Here is a 14,774-nt window from a genome sequence, read left to right on the forward strand (position 1 = left end):
TTCCCTTCAGTCCTTCATCCTGGTTACCCTCCAGATCTGTTATGCCCCTGTCCAACCCCAGGCTGTCCACCTAAGATCCCTGGCTCCATTCTTAGCCCACAGGCCACTTGCCCCTGAATCCCTTCCTCTCCAGACCCCTACACCCACTCTGTATTCCTGATCAGCTTGGTGGGACCTATGATATCCTTCCCTTAAGGGGGGGTTCTGTCACAATCTGCTCCTCAGTCCCTCTCTGCAACCACACTCACTTATCCCCAGCCGTCTGCATTACTCTCTGCTCACGTCTCCCTGGTCATGTTCTGTCCTCCAACTCCCCAGACCTGCCGTCCTCAAGCTGTCCACCAGATGCCCTTGGACTTTCCCTCCTTTCCTCATCTATACACCTGTTCCCACTTCTCATCAGTCCCTACCTGGCCTACTCCACTCACTCCTCACCTGCAGCCACTCAATTCATATACTGGCCCAGATCCTTTGTTCCCTTGTCAGATCATTGTTGTTGACATGTTGCTTTTTCTCAGTGCTCTCAAGCCTCTGTTTTTGGTTACCAGGACCTGTACCATTTACGCATCTGTTTGCCTGCCTGGTTGGACTCTTCCGTATCTCATCCCTGCAACTCTGTGGATTTAATACCACAGCTGTTTGGACTTGTCACCCATACCTTTAAGCTTTTGTATCTTCACTTTTGACAATAAACTCACTGAACTGTTCCTGTCCTACCTCTATAGTCTGCATTTGGGTCCTTCCAATGCAAGAAAGGGTGACCCACCCCAAAATGCAACATTATACCCATCTCAGCTCCTCATTTGATTCATCAGAAAGATAAAAAATATGGGATGGTGTGAAGGTCAAAAAGCAGTAAAGGGATAATATGATCTTTAACTGTAATGTACAACATCAGTTTCCCACTGAAGACCATTAAGGTGTTTCATCTGACCTAATTGAATCCATGTAAATTTATAATTGATATAGCTGGCTATGGTTTTGCACTGATATTAGCTTAATTTCTTGATGGTGCAGGAAAAAAAAAGCTTAAAAATGTCCATATGTTCTCCTCTTAATATAATCTGTTCAATCTATAGGAAATTTTTATCATCACATTTTAGTGCCTGAAATTTATGTGGACACAATTTCATTGAAAGTTATTTCAAGAATGTTCTAGATCAGTGGTTCTCAATTTTTTTTCACATTAGGGCCCCGTAAACTGACACAAATTAGACCATGGACCCCCATCAGATAAGAATTTTGCTTTTAAATATTTTATCACAGAAAGTGTATGAAACCCATTACCAAAATAGCCATACACGCTGTCATTGTATTACGTATGGATGGAATTATAGTAAAGATAATTGAATCCCCTTTTTGCTGGGGACCCCCTGGAACCCTCTCAAGGACCCTGAGGGGTCCCTGGTGCCCACTTTGAGAACCACTGCTGTAAATGGAACAGCATATAGGATTATGTCTCTGTATGGATTTTGAATGCTGTGCCCAAAGATGTCATCTTTCCAAAAGATCCTTTCCCTAAATTCTTACTCAGAGCTTATGAATGTATGCACAAGTGACAGAGAAGAACTTATATAATTACTGTAAAAAACAAAACAAAAAACTGAAACATTCATGTGAGGATGCTCTAAAAATGTTGAAAGTGCAACAGAAAAGAGCTTATGTAATTACTGTAAAAAATAATAATAATAATAAAAAACAAAACTTTGTTTCATGTAAGAATGCTCTAAAAATCTCCAGTTGTGCTTTTTGCATTCACAGCAAAAATACCAATCATATGATCTATTGCAAAATTTAGGAACAATACATGAGCTCCAAAACCTTGGCAGTAATGACGTTCCACTTCTATTATCTTACAGTAAGCTAAGCATGCCATACTCCATCTTCTTTGAACCAAAGCAATTTCAGAGCTGTCAGCAATCATGAACTGTACAGAAAGACCTATAAACTCTCTTATCAACTGAAATGATTGGTGACACCATTTCACGGTTATCACAGCAAAACAAAGCCGAAACATCTGTGCATAAATTGTGCAGTCCTCTTCAAACACTTACTGTACAAGCAATACATTCTAATATCATTGACACATCATTGTATCTGGCATGTAGTAAAGCAGGACGTTTAGTTGTGGATGAAATAGAAGTCATTCACAGCTATGCAGGCATATAACACCTTATGTACCACCTTATATGTACTCCAGTAGCCTCTGGCATCAGTTTGCTTAGCGACACGTATGGCCAGCCTTGTAAATGCCTTTCTATTTTTGACCATGCTGTATAACCTTACCCTAACGGAAAATGTGTACAGTCATCAAATAAATTGTACATGCTGCTAATAAAATCTGATATCTCCCTCACAGCACATCTAATACACAGATTAAGTATTTTTACCCGACGCAGAATTAAAATATGATTAATTTCAATTAAGAATACATATACCAAGTAATTCAAATGAACAAAATACAAAGCAGGATGTTTTATTTTGGTAGTTTGTATAATGTACTGTACTGAAATCAAATATTTTATATAGCAGAGTGACTGAGGGATTACAAGATGGAGTTTATTAGATTCTGAATAAAATTCTAATAGTCACATAAATCCTAATGTTGGAAAGCATTAAACACATTCAAACACAAAGAATGTGTTGCATGTATACTTAATAGGCTTACTTAATGCACTAATGCTTGTGTTTTGGTAAAATAAAAAATTGACACTTATGCACAACTAGCTAATACAAGTTAAAGACAATCCAAACCGTCCCAATTTGTCAATATTTTTAGTTTTTCTAACACTTGCACTATTTCAACTTCAGCCTCACAATCTCAAGTCCTCACAACATTTTAATTTCACCAACAGTGTATACATTTCTTAATAGATATGGGTTCTTATTTGTACATCTTGTAAAGCCGTCATAAATTTCCACAGCTACCACTAACAGGACATAAAATATTGACTAGGTCTCAAAAAGTCTCATAAACTGATCGTATTTTATGATAGCTTTACAAGCTAACATGAAATAGCGGCTCCAATATCAGCTCCAAAGACCCTTTGAGCTGGCAAACAGGAGTGCATTGCCAAAATGCCACCATTCCATGCAGGATGTGAGCCATATGAACATTAGGAATGTGGGCCAGTTCTTGTTTATTTGGTTCTTTCTTGGTTGACATGTGGTATTGCTATGGCTCTCTTGTTGCCTGGATCTGGCAAACAGGAGTGGAACGCCCCAGTGCCATCATTCCATGCAGTATTTGGGCCAAATGAGGATATGGAATGTAGGCCGGATCAGGGCCAGAATAAAAATGAACTGTGGTCCAGATTTGGGCCAGATATTGTTTATTTGGTTCGTTTTTGGTTGACATGCAGTAATGCTATGGTTTGCTTGTGGCCCAGATCTGGCAAACAGGAGCGGACCGCCCAAATGCCATCATTCCATGTGGTATGTGGGCTACATAAAAGTGTCCGGTGTGGGCCGGATATGGGCCACAGCAATTTTGCTATCTGGGTGGTTTACAATTGTCATTAAGAATAAGTTAAATTTGCAACATAACTACTATACATGGTCTCCGCTGCAGCCCAAAGCTGGATTTTGCTGTCTCCTATACTCCAGAGGTTTGCTGTGGATGCAAAATAGTGTTTCACTTCTGTGCCCTGAGGTTAATGAAATTGACAATTTTAAAACCTGATAACTTTATTTACTCACAGTTTGCCACAACTTAATCAGATTGCTGTAGGTCACATTATAATAATCAGGTGGTGAGATAAAGTAACTATATATCTGCTTAGCATGTTGATGATAGTCACTTCAATCACTCAATAATCTTATGTTATTCACAGTCTGTGACCAGGTTTGGAACTCACACCTGTAGACCTCTGCAGCAGGTGTTTTCAAAGCTAATAAATAAAGTAGAATATAATTTTATTCGGTTATATCAAGGGTACAGAAAGATGTTTCTTCATGACAAATTGACACCATGTCTTCCTTGTTAGCTGAGACTGACAGAGTCAGTCACCATAAACTTATTCACATCAATTATCATTTCAGCACGTACAGGCAGCTAACATAATGAATAAATAATTAGCATGCTGGCTAAAAGCCACAGGTTTCCATAAATGCTGTTACATGCATTAGCGACTGTTACAAGAGTTTATGTTTATTCAGTCGCATCACTACAGTACTTGGCACTATGAATTATTAACATTACCTGCACTCGATGGTGTGATTTTATGAAGAGAAGTAGCCTAGTTGTAGTTAGCTGGTAGGCAGGCTGTTTAGTGGTGTCTTCACTAAGCTAGCCTTCAGTCCGCTGTAAGTGGGATGTTATTTCAGAGTGTGAAATGCTTGACTATATATGAGATATAACACTTAGGCCTCCTATGGCCTTAAGTGTTAAAGTTTAAAGATATAAACCTATATATAGTCTATGGTCTACAGGTTTTTCATCCCTCCTTCAAGAGGGGCTGTTCGGAACAACTATAATCATTTTTGCCTTCAGACATGGTCAGACAAAATGTTGCCCAAAATAGTTTGTTTCAATCATACTGAAACCTTTATTGTGCCCGCTTTCCTTTTTTTATCCCTAATTTAACCAAAACAGTCTAGATCAGGAAATATTTGCTGATTTTAGCATTTTAGAGAAAGATGGGAGCTGGATCAACCCTATCCTGTATGCTTGTCAGAAACCTATACAAAAGGTTAAGACACAACAGTCATATGTGTACTGGGAAGGGTTGGTGGGTCCACCTTGGCTGACCTGCAAATTTCAGTGTACTTCAGTGTACCACAAAGATGAGAGCAATAATGTCCTTAAGTGAGCTCCATCTGTGTCAGCTCTGTACTTTTCTGGCAATTCTACCCAACCCCAGGACAACTACAATAAATATACATATTATATTGTACTTGATTCATCAAGTTAATTAATACATTTAACAAATAAATTATATCTTTAAACTTGAGATATGGCGTTAACAACATACCTAAATGTGTCCTAAAAATACATCCATCTCTATGCCAAATGTGAATCACTCCCTATCGCTCCCTCCTTTAGCTGAACTTATCTTTGACCATGGTAATACCTCGTGATCTGCTTATAAGATGGCAAATAATAAGCCATGTCTGTGCAAAACTTGGTAATGAAAGGTGATTCTGGAGATGATCCCAAACTTTCTCTTTACGCCATTTGAACTTATGTCAAACTATTAACCCCTTTCACTTAAAAACTGCATCTTTTTTATTCTTTACAGTAAATCATCAATGATGTTTGTGAGGAACTTATTTCTGGTGTTAAATTATATGAGTTGGCAATCCCTCTTAAAGTCTATTTGCAGGAGACATATAACACCTGTTCAGCATTAATGGAAAGACCATCCGTCTGAGTTTTATTTCAGATATCAGCAGATTTATGTCCTGCTGCAACTATACACGAATGACATTTCAATCCTTCTCCAAATTTAAACCTAATTACTGGCTGTGATATCAAGATGAACAAGACACAAGTGGCTATCATAAACTGTGTCAACTTGAAATTATTTCAACCTCTAGATTTATTGGAATAAAAAACCCACAAACGACGCCATGCACCTTTGCAATTTACTACTGGGTACACTGTGGACATAACTGGTTTACTCAGTATTTACAAGTCCAATCACGTTCCAAAATACGTCAGCCTCATAATATTGTCATCTGTTACTGGCAGTAATTTTCAACCTTGTGTACAATTATATTAATTTTGAAGACTTAGTTATAAGTTTATTTATATATGTTTTATCAGAATGAAATATTTAGGTTACATATGGACAATGTGGATGTAAATGTCATATAAATAATATCTAACAAATGTAATGTAATAACACTTTACATATTTTAAGCAGAATTAATTTGAAACTGTACTTGATGTATTTTGGTATGCATCATTAGACTGCCTATTCAATTAAAAGCCCTTGTACAGGAAATTGAAGTTTGCTTTTACACTAGTTGTGAAATGTTACTGAGGAGTTTGACACACCTAGTTAGACGTCAAAGATGCATCAGTTTATACACCAGGCCGTTAATTCCACATGTCTTCTGTATTTACATTCAGAGCATTTAGCAGATGTTCTTATCCAGAGAGTGACAGGCGTCTGTTCAATGGCTGGACTCTCCTTAACTCATCTTCAACATATTATGTAAGGAGTAGCATTTGTTTCTGTAGATTTGAAAAATTTGCATTTACAGCCTCTGTGTGCCATGTTAGAAGAACTGCAACATCATGAAATTGGAAATAGAGAGTTTGCAGGTTATAGTGTACTTGTATATTTAAGTTTATTCATGTATATTCTTAGATGGGCTTATTGGATATATAAGAGGATTGTTTTTCTGGGTGTCTTTTTGTCCTGTGTTTTTCCTCCTGTGTCCCCAGCTTGCTTTACCCTCCACACTTCCCTCCACACCTGCCCTGCATCTGTCTCATTTGCCCTGCCCTGCTCCCTGTGTCTTCCCCAGTCTATCAGCTCCTTTCCTGTCCTCTTGTTCTACCTGTACCTCATCCCCTCGTCAGTTTAGTTTGTATTTAAGTCCTGGTTTTCAGTTCAGTGTTGTTGGGTCTTTTTTCTATTCGATTCAGTTTTGCTTTGTTCCAAAGGCTATATAAAGAGAGTTCTTCAGTTCATACTGGTTGCTGTCTCTTGCATTTGGGTCCACCTGCTCCGCTCCACCTAACAACATACTTATTAACTTATACACACTGAACATGTCTCTATCACACAACAAGGTGTCAAACATTCCTGACCAAATTGAGCAGAGCTCTTATGATGAGGAGGCAGGCTCAGAGCTGGACTTTAGCTCTAACTGACAGGCATTTGAGACAGATGAGTGCAGTCAACTGTTCTTACAGCATGTCCCTGTTAATTGTTGAATGCATGTTTACATGTGACATTTGCAATTACTTTGCTTAACGTTGACCATTGTTTAATTTTAGGCTTTGTATGTTATGTTTATTGTTGGAATTATAGATCAATTTATAAGCCAATAAGAAAAATACATTTGACTACCTAAAACTTTGTTTTGTAGCATCTTGACATGCACAGGATAACAATGAAATTCTGTCTGCATCAGCTGAGGTACATTGTTCATTATAAAAGAAATAAGAATAATGTAAATTATTAAACTGCACGTTCTATTACAAAATTATAATGATATACCTTTGACACGCTCATTTTTACAGTCTCCATTAAAGTGCCACCATGTGATTCAATGTTTATGTAATGTAAACATCATTTTGGTCTACATATGCAAATGCTTTAACAGTGTTTATTCTCTACTATTACAGACCTAATCCTGATAGTCTTGCATCGTCGTGAATCCCTACAAGTGGCTTCCTATGTCTGACACTGTATGTGTAGCAGCATACAGAGGCAAGAAGAGGACTGAGTCACCACTCCATATCTTCTCCATCTCTGACAATACATATCAGTTCATGCTCACTGGAAAAGATTAAAGTCACTAGTGTCAAATTGTGTAGAATTGAACTTAAACGTAAGCTTACTGAAGGAATGACATGTGAAGTCTGCATGTTTGTATTTCAGTTGGTGAGAACTGGTCTGTACTGATTACGTGAGAATGGCACATAATATAATGCTAAATCTTTATAAACTTTATGATAATAAAGCAGAATCTTAACAATGTGTTAACATTCACATTTTTTGCACTTTTCGTCAATGGCTCTATCCATTCTTGGCCAGTAGAATCTGCTACGAACAAGGTGTATTGCACGCTCGTAACCAAGGTGGCCAACATCATTATGCACACCCTGCTGTGCCCTTTCTCTAAACTGCTCAGGTAAGATCAACTGGTAGACAAGGTTATCTCAGTCAATCCACCTCCTCTATAATATGCCATCTATGAATTTGAGTCTTTTCCATTCCCTGAGAATGACATCTGGATGCTCAAGATTTGTCTCTCTGAAGCTGGGTTTTAAAGCTCTCTTCACAAAGTTGATGACATGTGAGATGGATCATCTTTTTGAGCACTGCACCAGTCAGAGTATGTCATGGATGGTAAGGTGTCTTCACCAAAAACACCAGGTACTAATGAGGGGTCAATGGCAAGAGACTCCGCAACAACAGGTTATTCTGGGTGGTGGTGGTGTTCACCTCTAAATGTCACAAGATGATGGTGACATAAGGCGGAGAACGCTTCATGACCTATGTCATCTCTTGCATCCAAGAGCTGTCTTTTCATGTCCTCAGTTTTCCCTCTCTTTAATGAAAGCTTCATCCTCATAAGGCAGGTCTTGAGGCCGGCGGGATAACCCACAGTTATCTTCATCACAGTTGGTTTGCCCCATTCTGTACTTAATGGTGAACTAGTAGGTAGAAAGAGTGGCTAACTAGCGATGTCCGGCAGCATCTAGCTTTGCAGATGTTAACACGTATGTGAGGGGATGGTTGTTGATAAGTACAATGAAACTTGTGTCATAAAGGTAGTCATTAAACTTCTCATAAACAGCCCACTTTAGGGCTAAGAATTCAAGCCTGTGAGTGGGGTAGTTTCTTATGCTTTTGGAAAGACCTCGACTGGCATACATTACAACTCTGAAGTTCCCCTCCTGCTGTTGGTAGTCTGCAGCCCCCAAGCCTTCACGACAAGCATCAGTATGTATGACGTACAGTAGGTGAGGCAGTATGGACTCCTTGAGCATCAACCACATGACCAAGGTACTTAACTGAGGTCTTAAAGAAATGACACTTTTCTGTTGATAGCTTTAAGCTGTAATCTTTAAGATGGTTCAGCACCTTCATGAGCCATACTTCATGCTCCTGTGTGCTCCAATGTGTCTGAGGACATGATTAAGTCATCCAGAAACACAAATACCGTCATCGACACACTTCTCCATGAGGTGTTGGAAAGTGTTTGGAGCATTTGTGACACCCTGTGGCATGCGATTGAATTCTGCAAATCCTCTGTGTTCAGGAGGGAATATGCATCTCTGATGGTTCATGCATTTATCTTTCTGTAATCGATGCATAGCCTTTTTCCACACCAAGACTATTGGTGATGCAAAGGGGCTCTGACTCTTTGATTCTTGCATCAAGCAGTTCTTTGAAGTGCTGCTTAACTGCATCTCTTTTGCGGAGATAAATAGGCCTTGGCCTCTCCTTAAAAGGTGTTTTATCATGCAGCTTGATGTGATGTTTCACAGCAGTGGTGTGACAGTATAACAGGCCATCCACAGCAAAGACCTCTGGAATGGACTTAAGCTTGGGGATGATGTACTCTTTCCATTGTTCAGATATTAGTGAATCATCAAGGTTGAGCTTGAGATTGTCACTGTCAGGCTTGTCCTTATGAGGTGCACGTTGTTCAGGTCCAAGTGGAACACCATTTGGACCTGGTTGCTGGATCTGGGCTAAGATTTTGGAAAGAGTTCACTCTACCTATGTGTGCTTGACACTCTTTGATTCAATTTAAGTGGTGCATCAAGTGCATCTCTCCAAATCTAAACTAGCCAAGATATACCCACAAATAACCCTATCTATGATAGATGTAAGACTACGGATGCAACATTGATTCACATGTTCTGGCTCTGTCCCAATTTGGAAGGGTACTGGAACTCTATTTTCGAAGCTCTCTCTACAGTCTTAAGCATTAAAATAAACCCAAACCCTCTTATGTCACTGTTTAGAATCATTCCTGAAAGGATGCAGTTACCTGTGGGGGGCCTTAAAGTAGTCGCTTTCACTACTCTCCTGGTGCGTTGTCTGATACTTTTGATGTGGAAGGAGGCTGCCCTGCCCTCAGTCTCCCACTGGATAAGGGATGTGTTGTCTATCTTGAAGCTTGAAAAAATCACATATACACTACAGGGCTCTGAAAAGACTTTTGTTAAAGTTTGGAGATTTTTTTTACGTTCTTTGACAAACCCTCTACACAAGTACAGGAATAAATAATGAAATGAAGTTTCATTATTATGGTTTTTGACATTCTGGGCCTGAGCATGCTGCTTCTGCTTGACCTCTCATTACAATTTAAATGCTTTTCATTCTTCAATTTAACTCTACATTACAAAGTGCATTGTATTAACTATGGTCTTTCATTATGTACACTTTGATATACAGGCATACTATGCTGTACATTCCTCTATAAAGAAGACCAAGTTTAACTTTGCTGAGTGACAGCAGGGGATAGGGGATGTTCGCTGTGGGGTGGGAATGGTGTTCTTTTTGCAAATTTATGTAAATTGTGAAATTCAGTAAAAAGAACTGTGAAAGAAAATTCAGTAAATAGTGAAGCTGTCCGTTTCATTACTTTATATTATAAAGAAAAAGAAAAAAATCTGTTCTAATAATCATCCGCTTATAGTGATTAATTTGACCCGGACAGACGTGATCACTATAAGCGGTAAACACAAATGAAAGTACAGTTAAGAAGTGTTCAATTCTCAGTGCTTCATACACAAGTTAAATGTATCCTTTGTTGGACCAAAATGCACTTATTATCAGTTATCAGTTCTTGATGGTCTTTGTTTTTCTTGAGTTTCATTAAGAAATCAGTTCTGGTCAGTTTTTTACTTAGTCAGTTTGTCTTGGGCCCGAGCACAAAAAAATAATCTGAGATCTCAGGAAAAAGCACAAAAATAAAATAGAATTCTCCTTAGTTAGGTTCCCTTTGATTTGGTTCCTACTGCCCTCTTGGAACGGCGCAACATCCACATGTCAGCGACTTGACAAGATGAAGGCATCCACAAGCAGTGATGGCAATCTGGATGGCAGACAAAGCAGCTCCACACATAGAATTGTCCCTCAAAAAAACCAGCCTGCACACAAATGTGCAGAACAGTTATCATACAGTCTGACCTTCCTTGATTTATTCTCCATCACATAAGAATTACAAGAATTGAATCTGCACCCACGCAGAATTAAACAACACTTACAATGACTGTAATAAACATTTCTGAACTAAATTGTCTCTTTCCTTTTTTTTGTATATATACATTTCAAATGAATGCACATATCCAGCCTTTTAAATTTTATATTATATACACATTAGCTTTTAAACGCAGATATGCATAAATTGCTTCACGTGCTTTCCCAAGGCTGCAACAGCAGCTATGCATGTTGCACTTAGCCTAGCTTCTGGCTGCAATTAAGTTGAAAGTGGTGAGCGGCTAAAAAGTTTAGCAACATCAGCTATGTTCTCTTCACAACACAAAAATGTTATAACCTGATTGTTTTTTGCTTTGCCATACCTTTCAACGTAAAATAACACACAATTAAATTGTTATATCAAAATCTAAATGCTAACTGGCTGCCTTCAGGTGGCTAACTCACCAGGATAATCCATTAATTTGGAAGGAAATGCCCCTCAGAGTTTCTCCCAAGGATTCTCTTTCAACTTGAGGAGATCAGTGAGAGGCTTGAGAAAGCTGGTGGAGCAACATCCACTCAGATTGAGATGAACAAGAAGCATGAGGCTGCATTGTGACCTTGAAGAGTCATCCCTGCAGCATGAAGCTACCGCAGCAGCTCTCCACAAAAAGCAGGCCAACAATGTTGCAGAGCTGGGAGAGCAGAGCGACAACCTATGTTGTGGGAAAATCTTCAAATGGGCCAATAAATCTTCAAGTCACCCACAACTTAGCATTAAACTCAAAACCTATGAGAGAACGACTCAAAGAAATACACTGGAAGCTGGTAGAGTTCAATGTGAATAGGTGAATATGCATAAAGAGCAATACAAAGCAAACCGAGGCCTTGACCCTGGGATAAAGAACCTAATGCAAAATCATAAAACATTAAATTACATACCTCTCATAAACCCTCCTAATATGGAGCTTATTTTCTAAACTCCACCTCGCTTGACCTTGACACTTTAGTAATATTCCAGACATGACTCATCTCAGAAAAAAATGGTGTCTCAAACTTCTCTAAGATGTATCAATTGAACCTGGCATTTTCCACATTTCTCACAATACACATGGCCTAGCGGCCTTCAATCATTGCACACAGAAAATCAAAATGTGACATTACAGATCATCCCCTTCCAAATTCCCTTAGGAACTGTCTCTTATTGACGTAAATGTTATCTTTGCACAATTACTAACATGTTGCACAGTTACTAGCATAACTGAATGTTGGGGACATCTGTCTCCACCACACCTCCAGTTTGTCAAACAGAAGCTGGAGAAGAAGAAGAGTGAGTACAAGATGGAGATTGATGACCCCTCCAGCAACATGGAGGCTGTTGCTAAATCCAAAGTAAGTGGTTTGTTTTTAAGTGAGGGATGTGCCTTTTTTAACATCTCAGGAATTTTGAGAAATATAACTTAAGATATAAATCAGATGTTAAAATGAAACTAATCACCACTATATTTAACTATTGCATTGCATTCAGTTTGAATTGCTGAATGTATTCTTTTTAAAGAAATTATGTTTTTTGGTGATAGAGAAACTTGGAAAAAATTTGCAGAACTCTTGAAGACCACTGAGTTAACTCAGAACTAAAAATGATGAGAATGTTTGCCTGATGAATGACATAAATGCACAGAGGGCAAGACTGCAGACAGAAAATGGTGAGTCACCTAAAATTAAAACCACTCTGTGGGTGGGGTTAATCATATTTTATTCTATTTTTTAACTTTTATTTATTCGGGGACACTCCAGACTTGCTTTTAGCCTGATCACATTCACACAGTTACACACATTCACACTTGCTCAGTGCAACCATAATCGAACCTGCTGACCACTGAGCAGCTCCACTGGAGCAGTTGGGGTTAAGGGCCTGGCTCAGGGGCACCTCAGTGGTGTCGCTCCCTGAGAGTTAAGAAGAAGATGGAGAGAGACCTGAATGAGATGGAGATTCAGCTGAGCCATGCCAACAGGCAGGCTGCTGAGTCCCAGAAACAACTGAGGAATGTCAAGGGACAGCTCAGGGTGAGCTTTCTATGATCATTTGGTTTAAAAAAAAAAAGAGAAGAGAAGGTCTTTTGTTTTTTTTTCTTTGTTGTCAGGACCGAACTGCACCTTGATGATGCTGTCAGAGGACAGGAAGGAGCAGGTTGCCATGGTGAAGTGCAGAAATTTCCTGATGGTAGCTGAGATTGAGGAGCTGAGAGCCGCTCTGGACCAGACAGAAGAGAGGACGCAAAGTGGCTGAGCAGGAGTTGGTTGATGCTCGTAAGTGTGTCAGACTGCTTCACTCTCAGGTTTATGGAGGTCACAGTCAAGGACCTGCAGCAACGTCTGGATGAGGCTGAGAACCTCGTCATGAGGGGTAGCAAGAAGCAGCTCCAGAAACTGGAGTCAAGGGTATGCACTGTATATAAATTCTCACAACAGATCCTTCTGTGGACGCACATCACACTTTCAATGTGTGAAATAAATTCTGTTTATTTCAATTGACTGTGATCTTTGTATATAAAACTGATGAATCATTTACCATCTCTTTTCAGGTGTATGAGCTTGAAGCTGAAGTTGAGGCTGAGCAGAGATGTGGGGCTGATACTGTTAAAGGAGTCCACAAATATGAAAGAAGAGTGAAGGAGCTGACCTACAAGGTATGTCCTATTTTAATAAACTACCTTAATATCTCTCAATTCTCTATTCTTCATCACTTATAAGTCTTTATCTGTGTAGACTGAGAAGGACAAGAAGAATGTGGCCATACTTCAGAATCTGGTGGTTAAGCTGCAGCTCAAAGTCAAGGCTTATAAGAGAGGAGGCTGTAAGTCAAACCACTCATAGCAACTGTCCATCTGAATGTTCAGTGTGTTGCAACATTCAAAATTTCGCAAACAAAAACATTCACTACTTCCAGTCAAGCTTAAAAGCTTTAGTCTGAAGTGATGTAAAGTAAAACATAAAGCTGCACAAAATTGAAATACCAGAAGTACCAGAATTTCAAAATTGCTTGTAAGGTCAGTACTTTCCAAATCTGTTGGCCAACTAGAAAAATGGACATGAGAGGATTTAGTGGAATTGGTTGATTCTGCATTATTGTTTGGGGTGTACTGAGCATACAAGTGTAAACTTGAGACTTGTATTATAGTGCAAGAATAATACCTCAAGAGGTTTTTATAAAGTTAAATTTAACATTAATCTAGCTTTTGTTAAATCGGTATTGCTCTTGAAAGCTTAGCTCCCTGTAATTCTACATTTAGGTTTGAGAAAGTGTCAAAAATGATTGTGTGAAGCTAAGACAGCCAAGTAAAAATGAAAGGGTGAAGCAGACACTGGTATTGCTGCAGTCCTTGAGACACACTGTTCTGATCATTCAGCTCCATGATCAGGTCAGCTGTGGTTCAGGTTGATACAATTTTGTATAAATTATGGAAAAATACAGATCCACACAATTAGTGTGAATTATCTGTGTCAATTACCTGTGAAAGTATATAAGGGATGGCTGTGTAAGGTGCTGGGAAGGGTGTTTGGGCTGTTAATGCTGCTGTAGTTTTGTAATGTGAATGTACAGCGTGACAAAGAAAATAAAAAACTAAAAAAACTAAAATATGATACTACTATCTTCAATATTTCTATTCTATCTAATTATTAGGGTTTGTTGGTTTCCCTGTTTTTTTAATTATTATTTTGACAGTAAAATAGATATGTTTATTTATTTATTTAATTGACATGTGTGGATGCAGATATTTCTCTTCCTTTCCCCTTTTTTTTCTGGATCCAACTCATTTGTAAACTTTTTTCATATTATTGTTAATTGTTCTTTACTCTCAGTTTGTTTGCTTTTCCCCACACTCACTCCACAAACACACACACACACACACACACACACAAACACACACTCGT

Source organism: Thunnus thynnus, chromosome 17 (genome assembly GCF_963924715.1).
Source record: "Thunnus thynnus chromosome 17, fThuThy2.1, whole genome shotgun sequence".
NCBI classification, from domain to species: domain Eukaryota; kingdom Metazoa; phylum Chordata; class Actinopteri; order Scombriformes; family Scombridae; genus Thunnus; species Thunnus thynnus.